This window comes from Saccoglossus kowalevskii, chromosome 3 (genome assembly GCF_978046115.1).
Source record: "Saccoglossus kowalevskii chromosome 3, keSacKowa6.1, whole genome shotgun sequence".
Lineage (NCBI taxonomy): Eukaryota > Metazoa > Hemichordata > Enteropneusta > Harrimaniidae > Saccoglossus > Saccoglossus kowalevskii.
In genome coordinates, this window is record NC_140643.1 from 12,186,780 (window position 1) to 12,198,671 (window position 11,892).

An 11,892-nucleotide genomic window follows, 5' to 3' on the forward strand; every position below is an offset into this window, starting at 1 on the left:
TACTGTTAGTCATGTATGCAGTAACTCTTGGTCACAGTCTGCTTTCTAATTATTTGGCGATCTGTGTGGAAACTAGGTCATCTTCAGTCGTTTCTGTTTCCTTAGGTTCTCTGGAATTCTTTTATGCGTGCATCTAAATTTTACGTGTCCCCCCTTTTCGTAATCGTCCTACTGAGCCTCAATAGTGGCGAATCCAGAGGGGAGGGGGCACGTCTCCAACCGCATGATGATTCATATCATCTGTGTTACGCATAGCTTCTCTGCGATTTACGCTCCGTATATCTTAAGCGAAGCTTGGACTCCCCCAATACATTTTGCTGGATCCGCCACTGAGCCTCAAGTACCTCGTAGTCTTCCTCGTTTATTTTCCAGCTACTATTCCATTGCTACTAGTACATTTCAATAGATATATAACATTTTATTACTAATTATAATACGCAGAAATGACTTATTTCAGTATGCATGTTTTACATACCAAGCGCTGTACCCCTTGCACACATTGCACAATTTCTTTCATTCAAATAACTAACACATCCATACATTAAAAAGCAATTTCATTTTAGACAATGTCCTCACACATTTTTATTTAAATCCTACCGAATCCATCTGCTTTCCAGGGCTTCATCCAATCAACCCTTTGATATTATCAAAAGTTTTCCTCTGGGGGTTGGTTGAAAATGTAATTTATTGAAGTGGTGAAAGTTGTAGATGAACATTGATTGCGACATTAAAGCAGTGAACCAGTCTTCATCGACAATCTCTTGAGCAACGTGAAATAAGTCATTGCTTTAGTTCGACTATAATAATTTATTGACAAAATATCTATTCAATTCTATAAATTTGAAAGTAGATAACATTATAATTCTTAACCTCTCTATGTTTACAGATTTCCTTTTTGGACAATTATGTTTTTTACAAGAGAAATTATCTACTTGAAATGTCGGTGATGGAATAATATGTTGTGGTCGTCATGGTTACTTGGTGATGTCATGATAGTTCCTAAGGGAAGCTGCATGAATGTTGCATAACCTGATCAAAGTCGTGCATTAGAGAAGAATTACGACGTGATCATCATCATCATCAGTGACGGTTGATGCATTAGTAATTTACCGATTGCGTGGCTATCAATGTTGATTATTGTAATGGAAATTATGACAAAAGTCTAAGAAATGCTACTATAATCTTCCTAGTCTTCCACTGAGTACTGTCTCATTTTATTTAAGCAATCTCATCCGATATTACTTGTATCCAAAAGACGATTGTAGATTGAGACACTCGTGATACATGATTTGATAATTTGGTAATGATTTTGGAGAATATACATGCATGTATTTGGAAGACCGACAGAATAGTGTGAGCTGTAATCTCAAATACAGTCCCGACCAAGCATGGTTTATGTAATGTACATGATAGCCGTGAGGTAACCATATTGGAAGCATTAACTGGCAGTTACAGTCACTGGTTACAATGAGCTGGCATATCCATGCGCCCACTGGAATTAGTCAGTAAACCATCAAGGGTATAGTATACAGCCACTGGGATAGTAGAAGCAGTAGACCATTGAGTCCAGCGCTCCTAATGAGTCATCAATAGTTTCAACCACTTGGCTTTGTGTGAAGACGTCAGTCTTCAACCCCTGGGGCATCCTGATACCCTCAGGTGACTGAAATGGATTTCCAAACGCATTATTATATAAATGGAACTAACTATATATAGACTATTTTATTGCCTTGCATTCATACTCTAAATTATCTGTTAGCATGTGCATCCTAAATATCAAATCGGGGCCATCACTAGCTCTATGCAGAGTTTATCCCTGCATGTAGAAATCATGGAAATATTGACCCCGACCATCAAGATTGTATGTGCCCAGGTTTTGATCGCGTGACAATTCCCCTCTCCCAGGAGGTGGGTAGGGTGTATAAACAAATCAAGTCAACAAGAGTCATCAATAGATCGATATAAAAACTGATGTTCTTACAAACATATTGTGAGATAGCAAGTGTTACAGCCACTAAAATTAGACTAAATGATCGCAATCAAACATTTAATAATATAGTCAGCCCGTTTGACGATTGTTATCAATGCATATATCCACTCAGCTTTACAACCACTTGAATGTGAAGATTTCACTTAACCACTCGAGATACCAAGGGATTTAGCGACAGAAGTACTAGTCCATCGGGCTCAGTCATATATATGTGTCACCATGAGTTATAGCCACTAGAGCTAATCTGGAGAATTCAGTTAACTCTGTGATATATCAAGATATACAGAGACATGAGTTATAGTTACTTGGGTTCAGTGATATCTATGAGTCACCAAAAGCTATAGCCACTAGAGTTAATCTGGAGAATTCAGTTAACTCTGTGATATATCAAGATATATAGAGACATGAGTTATAGTTACTCGGGTTCAGTCACATCTATGAGTCACCAAGAGTTATAGCTACTAGAGCTAATCTGGAGAATTCAGTTAACTCTGTGATATATCAAGATATACAGTGACAGAAGTTATAGTCTCTTGGGTTCAGTCAAATCTATGTGTCACCAAGAGTTATAGCCACTAGAGCTAATCTGGAGAATTCAGTTAACTCTGTGATATATCAAGATATATAGAGACAAAAGTTATAGTCCCTTGGGTTCAGTCATATCTATGAGTCACCAAAAGCTATAGCCACTAGAGTTAATCTGGTGAATTCAGTTAACTCTGTGATATATCAAGATATATAGAGACAGAAGTTATAGTCTCTTGGGTTCAGTCAAATCTATGAGTCACCAAGAGTTATAGCCACTAGAGCTAATCTGGTGAATTCAGTTAACTCTGTGATATATCAAGATATATAGAGACAAAAGTTATAGTCTTTTGGGTTCAGTCAAATCTATGAGTCACCAAAAGCTATAGCAACTAGAGTTAATCTGGTGAATTCAGTTAACTCTGTGATATATCAAGATATATAGAGACATGAGTTATAGTTACTCGGGTTCAGTCACATCTATGAGTCACCAAGAGTTATAGCTATTAGAGCTAATCTGGAGAATTCAGTTAACTCTGTGATATATCAAGATATATAGAGACAAAAGTTATAGTCCCTTGGGTTCAGTCACATCTATGAGTCACCAAGAGTTATAGCTATTAGAGCTAATCTGGAGAATTCAGTTAACTCTGTGATATATCAAGATATATAAAGACAAAAGTTATAGTCTCTTGGGTTCAGTCATATCTATGAGTTACCAAGAGTTATAGATACTAGAGCTAATCTGGAGAATTCAGTTAACTCTGTGATATATCAAGATATACAGTGACAGAAGTTATAGTCTTTTGGGTTCAGTCAAATCTATGAGTCACCAAGAGTTATAGCCACTAGAGCTAATCTGGTGAATTCAGTTAACTCTGTGATATATCAAGATATATAGAGACAAAAGTTATAGTCTTGGGTTCAGTCAAATCTATGAGTCACCAAGAGTTATAGCCACTAGAGCTAATCTGGTGAATTCAGTTAACTCTGTGATATATCAAGATATATAGAGACAAAAGTTATAGTCTTTTGGGTTCAGTCAAATCTATGAGTCACCAAGAGTTATAGCCACTAGAGCTAATCTGGTGAATTCAGTTAACTCTGTGATATATCAAGATATATAGAGACAAAAGTTATAGTCTCTTGGGTTCAGTCATATCTATGAGTCACCAAGAGTTATAGCTACTAGAGCTAATCTGGTGAATTCAGTTAACTCTGTGATATATCAAGATATATAGAGACAAAAGTTATAGTCTCTTGGGTTCAGTCAAATCTATGAGTCACCAAGAGTTATAGCCACTAGAGCTAATCTGGAGAGTTCAGTTAACTCTGTGATATATCAAGATATATAGAGACATGAGTTATTGTTACTCGGGTTCAGTCACATCTATGAGTCACCAAGAGTTATAGCTACTAGAGCTAATCTGGAGAATTCAGTTAACTCTGTGATATATCAAGATATACAGTGACAGAAGTTATAGTCTTTTGGGTTCAGTCAAATCTATGAGTCACCAAGAGTTATAGCCACTAGAGCTAATCTGGTGAATTCAGTTAACTCTGTGATATATCAAGATATATAGAGACAAAAGTTATAGTCTTTTGGGTTCAGTCAAATCTATGAGTCACCAAGAGTTATAGCCACTAGAGCTAATCTGGTGAATTCAGTTAACTCTGTGATATATCAAGATATATAGAGACAAAAGTTATAGTCTTTTGGGTTCAGTCAAATCTATGAGTCACCAAGAGTTATAGCCACTAGAGCTAATCTGGTGAATTCAGTTAACTCTGTGATATATCAAGATATATAGAGACAAAAGTTATAGTCTCTTGGGTTCAGTCATATCTATGAGTCACCAAGAGTTATAGCTACTAGAGCTAATCTGGTGAATTCAGTTAACTCTGTGATATATCAAGATATATAGAGACAAAAGTTATAGTCTCTTGGGTTCAGTCAAATCTATGAGTCACCAAGAGTTATAGCCACTAGAGCTAATCTGGAGAGTTCAGTTAACTCTGTGATATATCAAGATATATAGAGACATGAGTTATAGTTACTCGGGTTCAGTCACATCTATGAGTCACCAAGAGTTATAGCTACTAGAGCTAATCTGGAGAATTCAGTTAACTCTGTGATATATCAAGATATACAGAGACAGAAGTTATAGTCTCTTGGGTTCAGTCATATCTATGAGTCACCAAGAGTTATAGCCACTAGAGCTAATCTGGAGAATTCAGTTAACTCTGTGATATATCAAGATATATAAAGACAAAAGTTATAGTCTCTTGGGTTCAGTCATATCTATGAGTTACCAAGAGTTATAGATACTAGAGCTAATCTGGAGAATTCAGTTAACTCTGTGATATATCAAGATATACAGTGACAGAAGTTATAGTCTTTTGGGTTCAGTCAAATCTATGAGTCACCAAGAGTTATAGCCACTAGAGCTAATCTGGTGAATTCAGTTAACTCTGTGATATATCAAGATATATAGAGACAAAAGTTATAGTCTTTTGGGTTCAGTCAAATCTATGAGTCACCAAGAGTTATAGCCACTAGAGCTAATCTGGTGAATTCAGTTAACTCTGTGATATATCAAGATATATAGAGACAAAAGTTATAGTCTTTTGGGTTCAGTCAAATCTATGAGTCACCAAGAGTTATAGCCACTAGAGCTAATCTGGTGAATTCAGTTAACTCTGTGATATATCAAGATATATAGAGACAAAAGTTATAGTCTCTTGGGTTCAGTCATATCTATGAGTCACCAAGAGTTATAGCTACTAGAGCTAATCTGGTGAATTCAGTTAACTCTGTGATATATCAAGATATATAGAGACAAAAGTTATAGTCTCTTGGGTTCAGTCAAATCTATGAGTCACCAAGAGTTATAGCCACTAGAGCTAATCTGGAGAGTTCAGTTAACTCTGTGATATATCAAGATATATAGAGACATGAGTTATAGTTACTCGGGTTCAGTCACATCTATGAGTCACCAAGAGTTATAGCTACTAGAGCTAATCTGGAGAATTCAGTTAACTCTGTGATATATCAAGATATACAGAGACAGAAGTTATAGTCTCTTGGGTTCAGTCATATCTATGAGTCACCAAGAGTTATAGCCACTAGAGCTAATCTGGAGAATTCAGTTAACTCTGTGATATATCAAGATATAAAGAGACAAGAGTTATAGTTACTTGGATTCAGTCATATCTATGAGTCACCAAGAGTTATAGCTACTAGAGCTAATCTGGAGAATTCAGTTAACTCTGTGATATATGAAGATATATAAAGACATGAGTTATAGTTACTCGGGTTCAGTCATATCTATGTGTCACCAAGAGTTATAGCTACTAGAGTTAATCTGGAGAATTCAGTTAATGCTGTGATATATCAAGATATACAGAGACAGACGTTATAGTCTCTTGGGTTCAGTCATATCTATGAGTCACCAAGAGTTATAGCTACTAGAGTTTATCTGGAGAGTTCAGTTAACTCTGTGATATATCAAGATATACAGTGACAGAAGTTATAGTCTTTTGGGTTCAGTCAAATATATGAGTCACCAAGAGTTATAGCCACTAGAGTTACTCTGGAGAATTCAGTTAACTCTGTGATATATCAAGATATAAAGAGACAAGAGTTATAGTTACTTGGATTCAGTCATATCTATGAGTCACCAAGAGTTATAGCTACTAGAGCTAATCTGGAGAATTCAGTTAACTCTGTGATATATGAAGATATATAGAGACATGAGTTATAGTTACTCGGGTTCAGTCATATCTATGTGTCACCAAGAGTTATAGCTACTAGAGTTAATCTGGAGAATTCAGTTAACGCTGTGATATATCAAGATATACAGAGACAGACGTTATAGTCTCTTGGGTTCAGTCATATCTATGAGTCACCAAGAGTTATAGCTACTAGAGCTAATCTGGAGAATTCAGTTAACTCTGTGATATATCAAGATATACAGAGACAGACGTTATAGTCTCTTGGGTTCAGTCATATCTATGAGTCACCAAGAGTTATAGCTACTAGAGTTAATCTGGAGAATTCAGTTAACTCTGTGATATATCAAGATATATAGACACAAAAGTTATAGTCTCTTGGGTTCAGTCATATCTATGAGTCACCAAGAGTTATAGCTACTAGAGTTAATCTGGAGAATTCAGTTAACTCTGTGATATATCAAGATATATAGAGACATGAGTTATAGTCTCTTGGGTTCAGTCAAATCTATGAGTCACCAAGAGTTATAGCCACTAGAGCTAATCTGGAGAGTTCAGTTAACTCTGTGATATATCAAGATATAAAGAGACAAGAGTTATAGTTACTTGGATTCAGTCATATATATGAGTCACCAAGAGTTATAGCTACTAGAGCTAATCTGGAGAATTCAGTTAACTCTGTGATATATGAAGATATATAGAGACATGAGTTATAGTTACTCGGGTTCAGTCATATCTATGTGTCACCAAGAGTTATAGATACTAGAGTTAATCTGGAGAATTCAGTTAACTCTGTGATATATGAAGATATATAGAGACATGAGTTATAGTTACTCGGATTCAGTCATATCTATGTGTCACCAAGAGTTATAGATACTAGAGTTAATCTGGAGAATTCAGTTAACTCTGTGATATATCAAGATATATAGAGACATGAGTTATAGTCTCTTGGGTTCAGTCAAATCTATGAGTCACCAAGAGTTATAGCCACTAGAGCTAATCTGGAGAGTTCAGTTAACTCTGTGATATATCAAGATATAAAGAGACAAGAGTTATAGTTACTTGGATTCAGTCATATATATGAGTCACCAAGAGTTATAGCTACTAGAGCTAATCTGGAGAATTCAGTTAACTCTGTGATATATGAAGATATATAGAGACATGAGTTATAGTCTCTTGGGTTCAGTCATATCTATGAGTCACCAAGAGTTATAGCTACTAGAGCTAATCTGGAGAATTCAGTTAACTCTGTGATATATGAAGATATATAGAGACATGAGTTATAGTCTCTTGGGTTCAGTCACATCTATGAGTCACCAAGAGTTATAGCTACTAGAGCTAATCTGGAGAATTCAGTTAACTCTGTGATATATGAAGATATATAGAGACATGAGTTATAGTCTCTTGGGTTCAGTCACATCTATGAGTCACCAAGAGTTATAGCCACTAGAGCTAATCTGGAGAATTCAGTTAACTCTGTGATATATCAAGATATATAGAGACATGAGTTATAGTCTCTTGGGTTCAGTCATATCTATGAGTCACCAAGAGTTATAGCCACTAGAGCTAATCTGGTGAATTCAGTTAACTCTGTGATATATCAAGATATACAGTGACAGAAGTTATAGTCTTTTGGGTTCAGTCACATCTATGAGTCACCAAGAGTTATAGCCACTAGAGCTAATCTGGAGAATTCAGTTAACTCTGTGATATATCAAAAGGTATAGGCAAGGCTGATTGGCTCTGCTCCAAACAATCTGTTGCCATGATAATGGTAGGACAGACTCAAAAATAAAATAGGAATTTTAGGCATACAATCAAGTAAATCAGAATGAAATATGTCTGAGACATTAACCATTGTCATGGCAAACGTAGGACAGGACTGTTTTTTTTTTTCTTTTAAAATTTCCACCATTCTTGAGTACAGGTGTAAAATGCTTGTGATGATTGACCAATACCCTCCCCCACCTAATTCACAGAAAAATTTGAGGTCAAATTGCTTGGCAATGAAAAAACGATATGAAAAAAACAAATAATAACTTTAGGCCCAATCTCAAAGTTTTTACTCCAAGAGGAAGAGATACATTTGGAGTGAAGGTATTCAAAAATAATTGTTTTGATTGTTGACAAGGCAATGGCGGGCCTGCAAATTTTTGGCGAAATCAGCCCAAAAAAATAACAGAAAGTTAATACATGAAGATGCTACACACAAAAAAGTGATTATACGGGCAATCTTAGCAAAGCAGATGGCAAACAGAAGTAAAAATCCATCATGCCTAGTCATACATTTGAGTCACTAAAGTGATGACAGCATCCAGATAAGCAAGCTGAGATTCAATGCTATCAGGATTACAAAAGCCTACAGGGATGTAATAGTTCACAGATATCAGTAACTTATTGAAGTTATGTACAACACAGTAATCTATGTATACACTTGTAGTGTATTAAGACAGCTATCAATGTAAATGAGACTCCGAGTAAATGTCAATGAGACTCGGTGTTAATGTCAATGAGACTATGCGTCAATGTCAATGAGACTAAGTATCAATATCCATGAGACTCGGTGTCAATGTCAATAAAACTCAGAGTAAATGTCAATGAGACTCGGTGTCAATGAGACTCTGTGTCAATATCAACGAGACTCAGTGTCAATGTCAATGAGACTTGGTATCAATGTCAATGAGACTCGGTGTCAATGTCAATGAGACTCAGTGTCATCAAATCAAATACCATCAAATACAAACTCGCATAATAATAATATTCACCTTCAATAAATAGAGGAAACAAAAATAGTGAAAAATATTCTATTCGAAAGTTTGTGCGACTTGTGGTATTTTGCAGTGAAGTTGAAAAATAACATTTGCCCTAACTGCTGTCTTTGTAACATAACTTTTGATTGGTAGACCAATTATTATACTATGCAACAGATACATTTATTTAAAAGTAACATAGTATGTATTATTAACATGTAGTTAAGTAAAACATTAAAACATAAGAAATGGATCATGCACGTCCAGTACATAATTCTATTCTTTGTGATAGAGGGCGCTATATAACATATACTACTAGTAATCAGCAAATGTAAAAATAATTGCAATCCTTAAAAATAATAATTTTAACTGATAACAATTACTCAATATACAAGTGTGCTGCATGTACTTTTTTATTTAATGTTAATTCTTTGACAGCCAGATATTTTTCTCACCAAATACAAAGCATCATATTTTACCCATTTTACAAATATTTCAGCATAATTTTGAATCATACGAACAGTATTTTCAAGCAACTAAAATATATTTTATTAAAAATACCCATCTTCAATATTAGTTTGGTATGTGCAGAGAAGCCTTGATGTGATGCAAGATATTTGACATCTGATAGCGCCATCTAGTGGCCAATATTAAAAAATCTTTCCATCATGCTCTGATTGCTCGTTAGTGCTACAATAGATCATAGACCCTCTAGTAGAGGGTCTATGAATAGATAAAATATTTTGTTTGCATTATGATTTCATCAGCAATACAATGCTACTATAACTGAACCAAGGCCAGAGTACATAAATATAATAAACTGACAATGTTCAAAAACTTCTTAAAACTGTCTTACAATAAAACCCTGTTGAAATAGGTACATGTAATTTGACTTAAACCGCGGGTCTGGGTGTATAAAAGGAAAGATGGCCGCCACTTTTCAGTATGCAAATGACACTCAAGCGTGAAACATCTCTTTGGGGTGCTCTGCAAAATCACTCTTTTCGGCAATCTTAACGCCTGTGGTGCTTTATTTTCATGTTGTACACAAACATGAATATGTCCGCGATACAACTGCGATGTTAATTTACGAGTTTGGTGCGATGTCAGTGCGATTTCCGCGTAAAAGCGACGGAAAAGCATGATTCAAACAGTCGTTTTGACTGCTCAAACTGGCTGTCAGTCATGGGTTTATGCAAATGTAAGGTGTTAATCCCGAGTTATTTGTTCAATCTCTAGGTATGTTTATGTAATTACGGAGTTGATCATGTAAGTGATATCGTGGAGCTAATAAGAAATGATATGCTGTGAGCTGTTTGTCCGTCCGTTCATCTCAGGGGACATCGTCGGCGCTCCACGAAGCGGTCCGATCCGAGCGAGTGCGAATCGCACGAGCTGGGGTGTGCGCGAGAGGGGAGGGACTTTGCGTAAACATACCAATAATTTCTGTAGTGTGTGTGTGCAAAGAAAGACATTCGCGGTTACAGGGCTGATATCGATGAAAAGAGTCGAGGGAGTCCCAAATACGTCCCCTACAATATGTCGAGTATGCTTCTCAAATTTCTCTTCGTTCTCGAAATAAATAAATTGAAAGGTCTCACAAAAAATTATAATGTTCCCTGAAACATGTCCCTGCAGTGAAATATTTAGCCCTTTTTGTCACGTATTAGTATGAGCCGCGCATATATTTATGTATATTTGGCGTCGGACCCGTGCCGCACAGCCGTATACGTATAATAAAGTTTTTTTTATTTTTGTTTTTTTGACGTTGCATAACGTCATTATTGCCGAGCCGACAAGACATATTATGGCAAACGTTGTACGACAACTACATTGTGTAGGTCATTCAAATAAACTACAGTTATTTCATGATGCAAGTATTTGACAATACGGTAGTTCTCTTTTTGGAATATTTGTTGGCCCTGAAAAGGGCAACATAGCACAGTACGTAGTATGAATACGTCGCACTCGTAACGTACGAGTGAATGAATAAATACATTGTATAAAAAGGTCGCACTTGTAACATATTAGTACAATATCAAGAAAGCAAAGGCATGAGCTCAATTCAGAGAGAACCTTACAATGCCGTAACGCCATTTACAGAAATTGTGCTTTACAGTCGACCACGAGCGAAACAAACACAGAAAACGGCTTTCAAAAGAGTGCGTAGGCCCAGTGAACGTCGAACAACGGGATTCAGCAAGTCCTTTCAAATCAGATAATAGCGTAATGCATGATGTTAGCTTACGGAGTTAACGCCTTCAGTTGAAATGATAACAGCTGTGTACCAAGTAAACAACTGGGCGGACCATGCAAATTACATTTCCCATGATGCATTGGTGCAATTCCTGGGATTGCGGAGCCGCGCTTTAAGGTAGCGGGACTATTATTTGCATACTTGTTTTCATCTTCTAATTGTGACTAAATGACTACAAATAGACCCGGGAAAGTATATATTTTTAGAATCGCCAGACTTCAAGTTTTTCACAAGTGTATTTTGCATGCCCGTATCTGCAATCTACGACACGTTACTCAATCAAAGGTGAAAAATTACTTTTTCTGTAAAAAAAATAATTACGCATTTATGCTGGCGATAAGAAGTATTTTTTTCACTTTTCCTAGTTGCTCAATTGTCTGGTAAATTGAATGTGTCTGGTTAGTTTTATTCAAGCAACGCGTTTTAAAAAATAGTGTCCTGAATTTCAATTACTGTTTTAGTCGCATTGCCCCCAACTCAAACCACAACTCGTTGGTAAATAATCGATGAAATAGTTTGTCTGGACACATTCAAGTTCCTCTCATTGTCACCTTAAAGCTGTGAAAATTTGGTGTTAATCCGACGACAATAAGTATACGTTATTTTTTGTTAAAGACCTTGTATTTTGAAAAACATAA